Source organism: Pseudophryne corroboree, chromosome 3 (genome assembly GCF_028390025.1).
Source record: "Pseudophryne corroboree isolate aPseCor3 chromosome 3, aPseCor3.hap2, whole genome shotgun sequence".
Classification (NCBI taxonomy): Eukaryota; Metazoa; Chordata; class Amphibia; order Anura; family Myobatrachidae; genus Pseudophryne; species Pseudophryne corroboree.
Genome location: NC_086446.1, coordinates 143174480 through 143187686, shown reverse-complemented (window position 1 = coordinate 143187686; position 13207 = coordinate 143174480). Strand labels below are relative to the sequence as shown.

The window sequence follows — 13207 nt, the reverse complement described above, 5'->3', positions numbered from 1 at the left end:
GCAACGATTTTGTGAGAAACATTTTCACCCTTAAATAAAGATTTTCTTAATTCCTTACCTGTGTGCTAATTAGATATCACCTTGTTTTCACATTAAACAGACTTCCACATGAGAAAGCAGCAAGGATGCAGTGGCGTTAATGTTTCCTGGTGTCAACCTGTATTATTTCAGTAGACATTGAAATGAGGATGCATCTTGCTGCCTTTCCAATGAAGCAAGTTTAATTTAGTAATAGGTTAAAAACCATCCATACAAAGGTGTTAATCAGAGACTTGGCTTTGTGGACACTTTTCAGAGAACAAATTTGTTAGCATAAAAATAAAGCCAGAAAATTAAGAGCTGTTTAATCACTCAATTGGATTTTTTTTGCCAGCATATTTCTTTTTCTCTGCAACCCACTGCTAAATTGTGCTTCCTAGCTGTTTTTTATAAAATCACTGAATCAAATCTAACTCTGATTACATCAGAGAAGGCCAGGTACCCTACAACATAAAAGGGGGTTTGAAATTTTGACTTGTCTACTTAAAGATCACCAAAACCTGATCACAAGGTCAATTATGTCCCTGGGTGGGATTGAACCACCAACCTTTTGGTTAGTAGCCAAACACACTAACTGATTGCACCACAGAGACACTTTGCAAAAGTGGATACTGACAAAGGCTAATAAGCATTCATCTAGAACGTTTCCTAGAAAAACTTTAAAAAGTCAATAATCTGGAGAGTTTTTGTAAGATGTTTCTTAGATCAACCAACGAAGAAACACATTGGTACTTTCCCATGATGAGTGAGTGCTTCAGGATCTCTTGCACTTACATGTGCAGCAGAGTACTGCAATGGAAGCATGCTGGGCCCATAACCCAGAGGTAGGCAGATTAAAACTATCCTCTGCTATATGCATTTTTTTTTAATTAAAGTAATCCAAAACTGGGATTGATATTTTAGCTCTTTTATTTTTACTTAAAGTACAATAACTTTTACCATTTTAATTTGTTTTAATAGTGTATTGACATTATAGTTTTCTTAAAAAAATCCACTTAATTTTCTTTACCCTATTATTAAAAGGGTAATTGACAAAAACAAACTACATTGTCACCAGAAGAGCAATACAAAATGTACAAGTGATATATTAAAATCATCTTTCCAGCTTGAATTTCAATGATGCATTGGGGCAACGATTTTGTGAGAAACATCTTCACCCTTAAATAAAGATTTTCTTAATTCCTTACCTGTGTGCTAATTAGATATCACCTTGTTTTCACATTAAACAGACTTCTACATGAGAAAGCAGCAAGGATGCAGTGGCGTTAATGTTTCCTGGTGTCAACCTGTATTATTTCAGTAGACATTGAAATGAGGATGCATCTTGCTGCCTTTCCAATGAAGCAAGTTTAATTTAGTTATAGGTGAAAAACCATCCCTACAAAGGTGTTAATCAGAGACTTGGCTTTGTGGACACTTTTAGAGAACAAATTTGTTAGCATAAAAATAAAGCCAGAAAATGAAGAGCTGTTTAATCACTCAATTGGATTTTTCTGCCAGCATATTTTTTTTCTCTGCAATCCATTGCTAAATTGTGCTTCCTAGCTGTTTTTTATAAAATCACTGAATCAAATCTAACTCTGATTACATCAGAGAAGGCCAGGTACCCTACACCATAAAATGGGGTTTGAAATTTTGACTTGTCTACTTAAAGATCACCAAAACCTGATCACAAGGTCAATTATGTCCCTGGGTGGGATTGAACCACCAACCTTTTGGTTAGTAGCCAGACACACTAACCGATTGCGCCACAGAGACACTTTGCAAAAATTACATACTGACAAAGGCTAATAAGCATTCATCTAGAACGTTTCCTAGAAAAACTTTAAAAAGTCAATAATCTGGAGAGTTTTTGTAAGAATTTTCTTAAATCAACCAACGAAGAAACACATTGGTACTTTCCCATGATGAGTGAGTGCTTCAGGATCTCTTGCACTTACATGTGCAGCAGAGTACTGCAATGGAAGCATGCTGGGCCCATTACCCAGAGGTAGGCAGATTGAAACTATCCTCTGCTATATGCATTTTTTTTGTTAATTAAAGTAATCCAAAACTGGGATTGATGTTAGCTATTTTATGTTTACTTAAAGTACAATAACTTTTACCATTTTAATTTGTTTTAATAGTATATTGACAGTATTGTTTTCTTTCAAAAATCCACTTAATTTTCTTTACCCTATTATTAAAATGGTAATTGACAAAAACAAACTACATTGTCACCAGAAGAGCAATACAAAATGTACAAGTGATATATTAAAATCATCTTTCCAGCTTGAATTTCAATGATGCATTGGGGCAACGATTTTGTGAGAAACATCTTCACCCTTAAATAAAGATTTTCTTAATTCCTTACCTGTGTGCTAATTAGATATCACCTTGTTTTCACATTAAACAGACTTCCACATGAGAAAGCAGCAAGGATGCATTGGCGTTAATGTTTCCTGGTGTCAACCTGTATTATTTCAGTAGACATTGAAATGAGGATGCATCTTGCTGCCTTTCCAATGAAGCAAGTTTAATTTAGTAATAGGTGAAAAACCATCCTTACATAGGTGTTCATCAGAGACTTGGCTTTGTGGACACTTTTCAGAGAACAAATTTGTTAGCATAAAAATAAAGCCAGAAAATGAAGAGCTGTTTAATCACTCAATTGGATTTTTCTGCCAGCATATTTTTTTTCTCTGCAACCCACTGCTAAATTGTGCTTCCTAGCTGTTTTTTATAAAATCACTTAATCAAATCTAACTCTGATTACATCAGAGAAGGCCAGGTACCCTACATCATAACAGGGGGTTTGAAATTTTGACTTGTCCACTTAAAGATCACCAAAACCTGATCACAAGGTCACTTACATCCCTGGGTGGGATTGAACCACCAACCTTTTGGTTAGTAGCCAAACACACTAACTGATTGCGCCACAGAGACACTTTGCAAAAGTGGATACTGACAAAGGCTAATAAGCATTCATCTAAAACGTTTCCTAGAAAAACTTTAAAAAGTCAGTAATCTGGAGAGTTTTTGTAAGATGTTTCTTCCATCCACCAACGAAGAAACACATTGGTACTTTCCCATGATGAGTGAGTGCTTCAGGATCTCTTGCACTTACATGTGCAGCAGAGTACTGCAATGGAAGCATGCTGGGCCCATAACCCAGAGGTAGGCAGATTAAAACTATCCTCTGCTATATGCATTTTTTTTGTTAATTAAAGTAATCCAAAACTGGGATTGATATTTTTGCTCTTTTATTTTTCATTAAAGTACAATAACTTTTACCATTTTAATTTGTTTTAATAGTATATTGAAAGTATTGTTTTCTTTTAAAAAGCCACTTAATTTTCTTTACCCTATTATTAAAATGGTAATTGACAAAAACAAACTACATTGTCACCAGAAGAGCAGTACAAAATGTACAAGTGATATATTAAAATCATCTTTCCAGCTTGAATTTCAATGATGCATTGGGGCAACGATTTTGTGAGAAACATCTTCACCCTTAAATAAAGATTTTCTTAATTCCTTACCTGTGTGCTAATTAGATATCACCTTGTTTTCACATTAAACAGACTTCCACATGAGAAATCAGCAAGGATGCAGTGGCATTAATGTTTCCTGGTATCAACCCGTATTATTTCAGTAGACATTGAAATGAGGATGCATCTTGCTGCCTTTCCAATGAAGCAAGTTTAATTTAGTAATAGGTGAAAAACCATCCCTACAAAGGTGTTAATCAGAGACTTGGCTTTGTCGACACTTTTCAGAGAACAAATTTGTTAGCATAAAAATAAAGCCAGAAAATTAAGAGCTGTTTAATCACTCAATTGGATTTTTTTGCCAGCATATTTCTTTTTCTCTGCAACTCACTGCTAAATTGTGCTTCCTAGCTGTTTTTATAAAATCACTGAATCAAATCTAACTCTGATTACATCAGAGAAGGCCAGGTACTCTACACCATAAGAGGGGGTTTGAAATTTTGACTTGTCTACTTAAAGATCACCAAAATCTGATAACAAGGTCAATTATGTCCCTGGGTGGGATTGAACCACTAACGTTTTGGTTAGTAGCCAAACACACTAACTGATTGCACCACAGAGACACTTTGCAAAAGTGGGTACTGACAAAGGCTAATAAGCATTCATCTAGAACGTTTCCTAGAAAAACTTTAAAAAGTCAATAATCTGGAGAGTTTTTGTAAGATGTTTCTTCCATCAACCAATGAAGAAACACATTGGTACTTTCCCATGATGAGTGAGTGCTTCAGGATCTCTTGCACTTACATGTGCAGCAGAGTACTGCAATGGAAGCATGCTGGGCCCATAACCCAGAGGTAGGCAGATTAAAACTATCCTCTGCTATATGCATTTTTTTTTATTAAAGTAATCCAACACTGGGATTGATATTTTAGCTCTTTTATTTTTACTTAAAGTACAATAACTTTTACCATTTTTATTTGTTTTAATAGTGTATTGACAGTATAGTTTTCTTTAAAAAATCCACTTAATTTTCTTTACCCTATTATTAAAAGGGTAATTGACAAAAACAAACTACATTGTCACCAGAAGAGCAATACAAAATGTACAAGTGATATATTAAAATCATCTTTCCAGCTTGAATTTCAATGATGCATTGGAACAACGATTTTGTGAGAAACATCTTCACCCTTAAATAAAGATTTTCTTAATTCCTTACCTGTGTGCTAATTAGATATCACCTTGTTTTCACATTAAACAGACTTCTACATGAGAAAGCAGCAAGGATGCAGTGGCGTTTTATGTTTCCTGGTGTCAACCTGTATTATTTCAGTAGACATTGAAATGAGGATGCATCTTGCTGCCTTTCCAATGAAGCAAGTTTAATTTAGTTATAGGTGAAAAACCATCCCTACAAAGGTGTTAATCAGAGACTTGGCTTTGTGGACACTTTTAGAGAACAAATTTGTTAGCATAAAAATAAAGGCAGAAAATGAAGAGCTGTTTAATCACTCAATTGGATTTTTCTGCCAGCATATTTTTTTTCTCTGCAACCCATTGCTAAATTGTGCTTCCTAGCTGTTTTTTATAAAATCACTGAATCAAATCTAACTCTGATTACATCAGAGAAGGCCAGGTACCCTACACCATAAAATGGGGTTTGAAATTTTGACTTGTCTACTTAAAGATCACCAAAACCTGATCACAAGGTCAATTATGTCCCTGGGTGGGATTGAACCACCAACCTTTTGGTTAGTAGCCAGACACACTAAGCGATTGCGCCACAGAGACACTCTGCAAAAAGTACATCCTGACAAAGGCTCATAAGCATTCATCTAGAACGTTTCCTAGAAAAACTTTAAAAAGTCAATAATCTGGAGAGTTTTTGTAAGAATTTTCTTAAATCAACCAACGAAGAAACACATTGGTACTTTCCCATGATGAGTGAGTGCTTCAGGATCTCTTGCACTTACATGTGCAGCAGAGTACTGCAATGGAAGCATGCTGGGCCCATTACCCAGAGGTAGGCAGATTGAAACTATCCTCTGCTATATGCATTTTTTTTGTTAATTAAAGTAATCCAAAACTGGGATTGATATGTTAGCTATTTTATGTTTACTTAAAGTACAATAACTTTTACCATTTTAATTTGTTTTAATAGTATATTGACAGTATTGTTTTCTTTCAAAAATCCACTTAATTTTCTTTACCCTATTATTAAAATGGTAATTGACAAAAACAAACTACATTGTCACCAGAAGAGCAATACAAAATGTACAAGTGATATATTAAAATCATCTTTCCAGCTTTAATTTCAATGATGCATTGGGGCAACGATTTTGTGAGAAACATCTTCACCCTTAAATAAAGATTTTCTTAATTCCTTACCTGTGTGCTAATTAGATATCACCTTGTTTTCACATTAAACAGACTTCTACATGAGAAAGCAGCAAGGATGCAGTGGCGTTAATGTTTCCTGGTGTCAACCTGTATTATTTCAGTAGACATTGAAATGAGGATGCATCTTGCTGCCTTTCCAATGAAGCAAGTTTAATTTAGTAATAGGTGAAAAACCATCCTTACATAGGTGTTCATCAGAGACTTGGCTTTGTGGACACTTTTCAGAGAACAAATTTGTTAGCATAAAAATAAAGCCAGAAAATGAAGAGCTGTTTAATCACTCAATTGGATTTTTCTGCCAGCATATTTTTTTTCTCTGCAACCCACTGCTAAATTGTGCTTCCTAGCTGTTTTTTATAAAATCACTTAATCAAATCTAACTCTGATTACATCAGAGAAGGCCAGGTACCCTACATCATAACAGGGGGTTTGAAATTTTGACTTGTCCACTTAAAGATCACCAAAACCTGATCACAAGGTCACTTACATCCCTGGGTGGGATTGAACCACCAACCTTTTGGTTAGTAGCCAAACACACTAACTGATTGCACCACAGAGACACTTTGCAAAAGTGGATACTGACAAAGGCTAATAAGCATTCATCTAAAACGTTTCCTAGAAAAACTTTAAAAAGTCAGTAATCTGGAGAGTTTTTGTAAGATGTTTCTTCCATCCACCAACGAAGAAACACATTGGTACTTTCCCATGATGAGTGAGTGCTTCAGGATCTCTTGCACTTACATGTGCAGCAGAGTACTGCAATGGAAGCATGCTGGGCCCATAACCCAGAGGTAGGCAGATTAAAATTATCCTCTGCTATATGCATTTTTTTTTGTTAATTAAAGTAATCCAAAACTGGGATTGATATTTTTGCTCTTTTATTTTTCATTAAAGTACAATAACTTTTACCATTTTAATTTGTTTTAATAGTATATTGAAAGTATTGTTTTCTTTTAAAAAGCCACTTAATTTTCTTTACCCTATTATTAAAATGGTAATTGACAAAAACAAACTACATTGTCACCAGAAGAGCAATACAAAATGTACAAGTGATATATTAAAATCATCTTTCCAGCTTGAATTTCAATGATGCATTGGGGCAACGATTTTGTGAGAAACATCTTCACCCTTAAATAAAGATTTTCTTAATTCCTTACCTGTGTGCTAATTAGATATCACCTTGTTTTCACATTAAACAGACTTCCACATGAGAAATCAGCAAGGATGCAGTGGCATTAATGTTTCCTGGTATCAACCCGTATTATTTCAGTAGACATTGAAATGAGGATGCATCTTGCTGCCTTTCCAATGAAGCAAGTTTAATTTAGTAATAGGTGAAAAACCATCCCTACAAAGGTGTTAATCAGAGACTTGGCTTTGTCGACACTTTTCAGAGAACAAATTTGTTAGCATAAAAATAAAGCCAGAAAATTAAGAGCTGTTTAATCACTCAATTGGATTTTTTTGCCAGCATATTTCTTTTTCTCTGCAACTCACTGCTAAATTGTGCTTCCTAGCTGTTTTTATAAAATCACTGAATCAAATCTAACTCTGATTACATCAGAGAAGGCCAGGTACCCTACACCAGAACAGGGGGTTTGAAATTTTGACTTGTCTACTTAAAGATCACCAAAATCTGATAACAAGGTCAATTACGTCCCTGGGTGGGATTGAACCACCAACCTTTTGGTTTATAGCCGTACACACTAACTGATTGCGCCACAGAGACACTTTGCAAAAGTACATACTGACAAAGGCTAATAAGCATTCATCTAAAACGTTTCCTAGAAAAACTTTAAAAAGTCAATAATCTGGAGAGTTTTTGTAAGATGTTTCTTCCATCCACCAACGAAGAAACACATTGGTACTTTCCCATGATGAGTGAGTGCTTCAGGATCTCTTGCACTTACATGTGCAGCAGAGTACTGCAATGGAAGCATGCTGGGCCCATAACCCAGAGGTAGGCAGATTAAAACTATCCTCTGCTATATGCATTTTTTTTGTTAATTAAAGTAATCCAAAACTGGGATTGATATTTTTGCTCTTTTATTTTTCATTAAAGTACAATAACTTTTACCATTTTAATTTGTTTTAATAGTATATTGAAAGTATTGTTTTCTTTTAAAAATCCACTTAATTTTCTTTACCCTATTATTAAAATGGTAATTGACAAAAACAAACTACATTGTCACCAGAAGAACAATACAAAATGTACAAGTGATATATTAAAATCATCTTTCCAGCTTGAATTTCAATGATGCATTGGGGCAACGATTTTGTGAGAAACATTTTCACCCTTAAATAAAGATTTTCTTAATTCCTTACCTGTGTGCTAATTAGATATCACCTTGTTTTCACATTAAACAGACTTCCACATGAGAAAGCAGCAAGGATGCAGTGGCGTTAATGTTTCCTGGTGTCAACCTGTATTATTTCAGTAGACATTGAAATGAGGATGCATCTTGCTGCCTTTCCAATGAAGCAAGTTTAATTTTATAATAGGTGAAAAACCATCCTTACAAAGGTGTTAATCAGAGACTTGGCTTTGTGGACACTTTTCAGAGAACAAATTTGTTAGCATAAAAATAAAGCCAGAAAATTAAGAGCTGTTTAATCACTCAATTGGATTTTTTTTGCCAGCATATTTCTTTTTCTCTGCAACCCACTGCTAAATTGTGCTTCCTAGCTGTTTTTATAAAATCACTGAATCAAATCTAACTCTGATTACATCAGAGAAGGCCAGGTACCCTACACCAGAACAGGGCGTTTGAAATTTTGACTTGTCTACTTAAAGATCACCAAAATCTGATAACAACGTCAATTACGTCCCTGGGTGGGATTGAACCACCAACCTTTTGGTTAATAGCCGTGCACACTAACTGATTGCGCCACAGAGACACTTTGCAAAAGTCCATACTGACAAAGGCTAATAAGCATTCATCTAAAACGTTTCCTAGAAAAACTTTAAAAAGTCAATAATCTGGAGAGTTTTTGTAAAATGTTTCTTCCATCAACCAACGAAGAAACACATTGGTACTTTCCCATGATGAGTGAGTGCTTCAGGATCTCTTGCACTTACATGTGCAGCAGAGTACAGCAATGTAGATGATGGCCTAACAGGAGGCTTTAAAATTTTCTTTCTAGTGTCCTTCGTTTGGGAGAAAAATGCAAAGGTACAAGACAGCTTTTCCTTGCCAATATCTCTCTTTTGCAAAGAGCTGCGCATTGGAAAATTCAGGGCTATGCCGTGTAAATGATGGCCTAACAGGAGGCTTTAAAATTTTCTTTCTAGTGTCCTTCGTTTGCGAGAAAAATGCAAAGGTACAAGACAGCTTTTCCTTGCCAATATCTCTCTTTTGCAAAGAGCTACGCATTGGAAAATTCAGGGCTATACCGTGTAGATATTAGAGATGAGCGGGTTCGGTTTCTCTGAATCCGAACCCGCACGAACTTCATGTTTTTTTTCACGGGTCCGAGCGACTCGGATCTTCCCGCCTTGCTCGGTTAACCCGAGCGCGCCCGAACGTCATCATGACGCTGTCGGATTCTCGCGAGACTCGGATTCTATATAAGGAGCCGCGCGTCGCCGCCATTTTCACACGTGCATTGAGATTGATAGGGAGAGGACGTGGCTGGCGTCCTCTCCATTTAGATTAGAAGAGAGAGAGAGATTGACCTGATTTACTGGAGCTTAGGAGTACTGTAGAACTGTAGAGAGTGCAGAGTTTACTAGTGACTGACCACAGTGACCACCAGACAGTGCAGTTTTATTTAATATATCCGTTCTCTGCCTGAAAAAAACGATACACAGTGACTCAGTCACATACCATATCTGTGTGCACTGCTCAGCCCAGTGTGCTGCATCATCTATGTATATATCTGACTGTGCTCAGCTCACACATCTTATAATTGTGGGGGAGACTGGGGAGCACTGCAGTGCCAGTTATAGGTTATAGCAGGAGCCAGGAGTACATATTATTATTAAAATTAAACAGTGCACACTTTTGCTGCAGGAGTGCCACTGCCAGTGTGACTGACCAGTGACCTGACCACACTGACCACCAGTATAGTTAGTAGTATAGTATACTATATTGTGATTGCCTGAAAAAGTTAAACACTCGTATCTGACTGTGCTCAGCTCACACATCTTATAATTGTGGGGGAGACTGGGGAGCACTGCAGTGCCAGTTATAGGTTATAGCAGGAGCCAGGAGTACATATTATTATTAAAATTAAACAGTGCACACTTTTGCTGCAGGAGTGCCACTGCCAGTGTGACTGACCAGTGACCACCTGACCACACTGACCACCAGTATAGTTAGTAGTATAGTATACTATATTGTGATTGCCTGAAAAAGTTAAACACTCGTCGTGTGACTTCACTTGTGTGGTGTTTTTTTTTTTTTATTCTATAAAAAACTCATTCTGCTGACAGACAGTGTCCAGCAGGTCCGTCATTATATAATATATACCTGTCCGGCTGCAGTAGTGATATATATATATTTTTTATATAATTATTTATCATCCAGTCGCAGCAGACACAGTACGGTAGTTCACGGCTGTAGCTACCTCTGTGTCGGCACTCGGCAGTCCGTCCATAATTGTATACCACCTACCCGTGGTTTTTTTTTCTTTCTTCTTTATACATACATACTACTACTACATCTCTTTATCAACCAGTCTATATTAGCAGCAGACACAGTACAGTACGGTAGTCCATGGCTGTAGCTACCTCTGTGTCGGCACTGGGCAGTCCGTCCATAATTGTATACCACCTACCCGTGTTTTTTTTTTCTTTCTTCTTTATACATACATACTACTACTACATCTCTTTATCAACCAGTTTATATTAGCAGCAGACACAGTACAGTACGGTAGTCCACGGCTGTAGCTACCTCAGTGTCGGCACTGGGCAGTCCGTCCATAATTGTATACCACCTACCCGTGGTTTTTTTTTCTTTCTTCTTTATATTATACATACATACTACTACTACTACATCTCTTTATCAACCAGTCTATATTAGCAGCAGACACAGTACAGTACGGTAGTCCACGGCTGTAGCTACCTCTGTGTCGGCACTGGGCAGTCCGTCCATAATTGTATACCACCTACCCGTGGTTTTTTTTTCTTTCTTCTTTATACATACATACTACTACTACATCTCTTTATCAACCAGTCTATATTAGCAGCAGACACAGTACAGTACGGTAGTCCACGGCTGTAGCTACCTCTGTGTCGGCACTGGGCAGTCCGTCCATAATTGTATACCACCTACCCGTGGTTTTTTTTTTCTTTCTTCTTTATACATACATACTACTACTACATCTCTTTATCAACCAGTCTATATTAGCAGCAGACACAGTACAGTACGGTAGTCCACGGCTGTAGCTACCTCTGTGTCGGCACTCGGCAGTCCGTCCATAATTGTATACCACCTACCCGTGGTTTTTTTTTCTTTCTTCTTTATACATACATACTACTACTACATCTCTTTATCAACCAGTCTATATTAGCAGCAGACACAGTACAGTACGGTAGTCCACGGCTGTAGCTACCTCTGTGTCGGCACTGGGCAGTCCGTCCATAATTGTATACCACCTACCCGTGTTTTTTTTTTCTTTCTTCTTTATACATACATACTACTACTACATCTCTTTATCAACCAGTCTATATTAGCAGCAGACACAGTACAGTACGGTAGTCCACGGCTGTAGCTACCTCTGTGTTCGCACTCGGCAGTCCGTCCATAATTGTATACCACCTACCCGTGGTTTTTTTTTCTTTCTTCTTTATACATACATACTACTACTACATCTCTTTATCAACCAGTCTATATTAGCAGCAGACACAGTACAGTACGGTAGTCCACGGCTGTAGCTACCTCTGTGTCGGCACTCGGCAGTCCATCCATAATTGTATACTAGTATCCATCCATCTCCATTGTTTACCTGAGGTGCCTTTTAGTTGTGCCTATTAAAATATGGAGAACAAAAATGTTGAGGTTCCAAAATTAGGGAAAGATCAAGATCCACTTCCACCTCGTGCTGAAGCTGCTGCCACTAGTCATGGCCGAGACGATGAAATGCCAGCAACGTCGTCTGCCAAGGCCGATGCCCAATGTCATAGTACAGAGCATGTCAAATCCAAAACACCAAATATCAGTAAAAAAAGGACTCCAAAACCTAAAATAAAATTGTCGGAGGAGAAGCGTAAACTTGCCAATATGCCATTTACCACACGGAGTGGCAAGGAACGGCTGAGGCCCTGGCCTATGTTCATGGCTAGTGGTTCAGCTTCACATGAGGATGGAGGCACTCAGCCTCTCGCTAGAAAAATGAAAAGACTCAAGCTGGCAAAAGCAGTAGCACCGCAAAGAACTGTGCGTTCTTCGAAATCCCAAATCCACAAGGAGAGTCCAATTGTGTCGGTTGCGATGCCTGACCTTCCCAACACTGGACGTGAAGAGCATGCGCCTTCCACCATTTGCACGCCCCCTGCAAGTGCTGGAAGGAGCACCCGCAGTCCAGTTCCTGATAGTCAGATTGAAGATGTCAGTGTTGAAGTACACCAGGATGAGGAGGATATGGGTGTTGCTGGCGCTGGGGAGGAAATTGACCAGGAGGATTCTGATGGTGAGGTGGTTTGTTTAAGTCAGGCACCCGGGGAGACACCTGTTGTCCGTGGGAGGAATAGGGCCGTTGACATGCCTGGTGAAAATACCAAAAAAATCAGCTCTTCGGTGTGGAAGTATTTCACCAGAAATGCGGACAACAGGTGTCAAGCCGTGTGTTCCCTTTGTCAAGCTGTAATAAGTAGGGGTAAGGACGTTAACCACCTCGGAACATCCTCCCTTATACGTCACCTGCAGCGCATTCATAATAAGTCAGTGACAAGTTCAAAAACTTGGGCCGACAGCGGAAGCAGTCCACTGACCAGTAAATCCCTTCCTCTTGTAACCAAGCTCACACAAACCACCCCACCAACTCCCTCAGTGTCAATTTCCTCCTTCCCCAGGAATGCCAATAGTCCTGCAGGCCATGTCACTGGCAATTCTGACGAGTCCTCTCCTGCCTGGGATTCCTCCGATGCATCCTTGCGTGTAACGCCTACTGCTGCTGGTGCTGCTGTTGTTGCTGCTGGGAGTCGATGGTCATCCCAGAGGGGAAGTCGTAAGCCCACTTGTACTACTTCCAGTAAGCAATTGACTGTCCAACAGTCCTTTGCGAGGAAGATGAAATATCACAGCAGTCATCCTGTTGCAAAGCGGATAACTGAGTCCTTGACAACTATGTTGGTGTTA

The 13207-nt window shown here is 38.2% G+C and overlaps 3 non-coding genes across 3 annotated transcripts; all 3 read right to left on the bottom strand.

Annotated features, from left to right (window-relative positions):
- Positions 1-558: 558 nt before the first annotated feature.
- On the bottom strand, positions 559-632 carry TRNAS-ACU (transfer RNA serine (anticodon ACU)). The gene has a single exon. It is a non-coding gene; the product is annotated as a tRNA-Ser (tRNA).
- A 1091-nt stretch (positions 633-1723) lies between these two features.
- Positions 1724-1797, bottom strand: TRNAS-ACU (transfer RNA serine (anticodon ACU)). Its single transcript has one exon. It is a non-coding gene; the product is annotated as a tRNA-Ser (tRNA).
- Positions 1798-2890: 1093 nt separating this feature from the next.
- TRNAS-ACU (transfer RNA serine (anticodon ACU)) lies at positions 2891-2964 on the bottom strand. Its single transcript has one exon. It is a non-coding gene; the product is annotated as a tRNA-Ser (tRNA).
- Positions 2965-13207: the final 10243 nt, after the last annotated feature.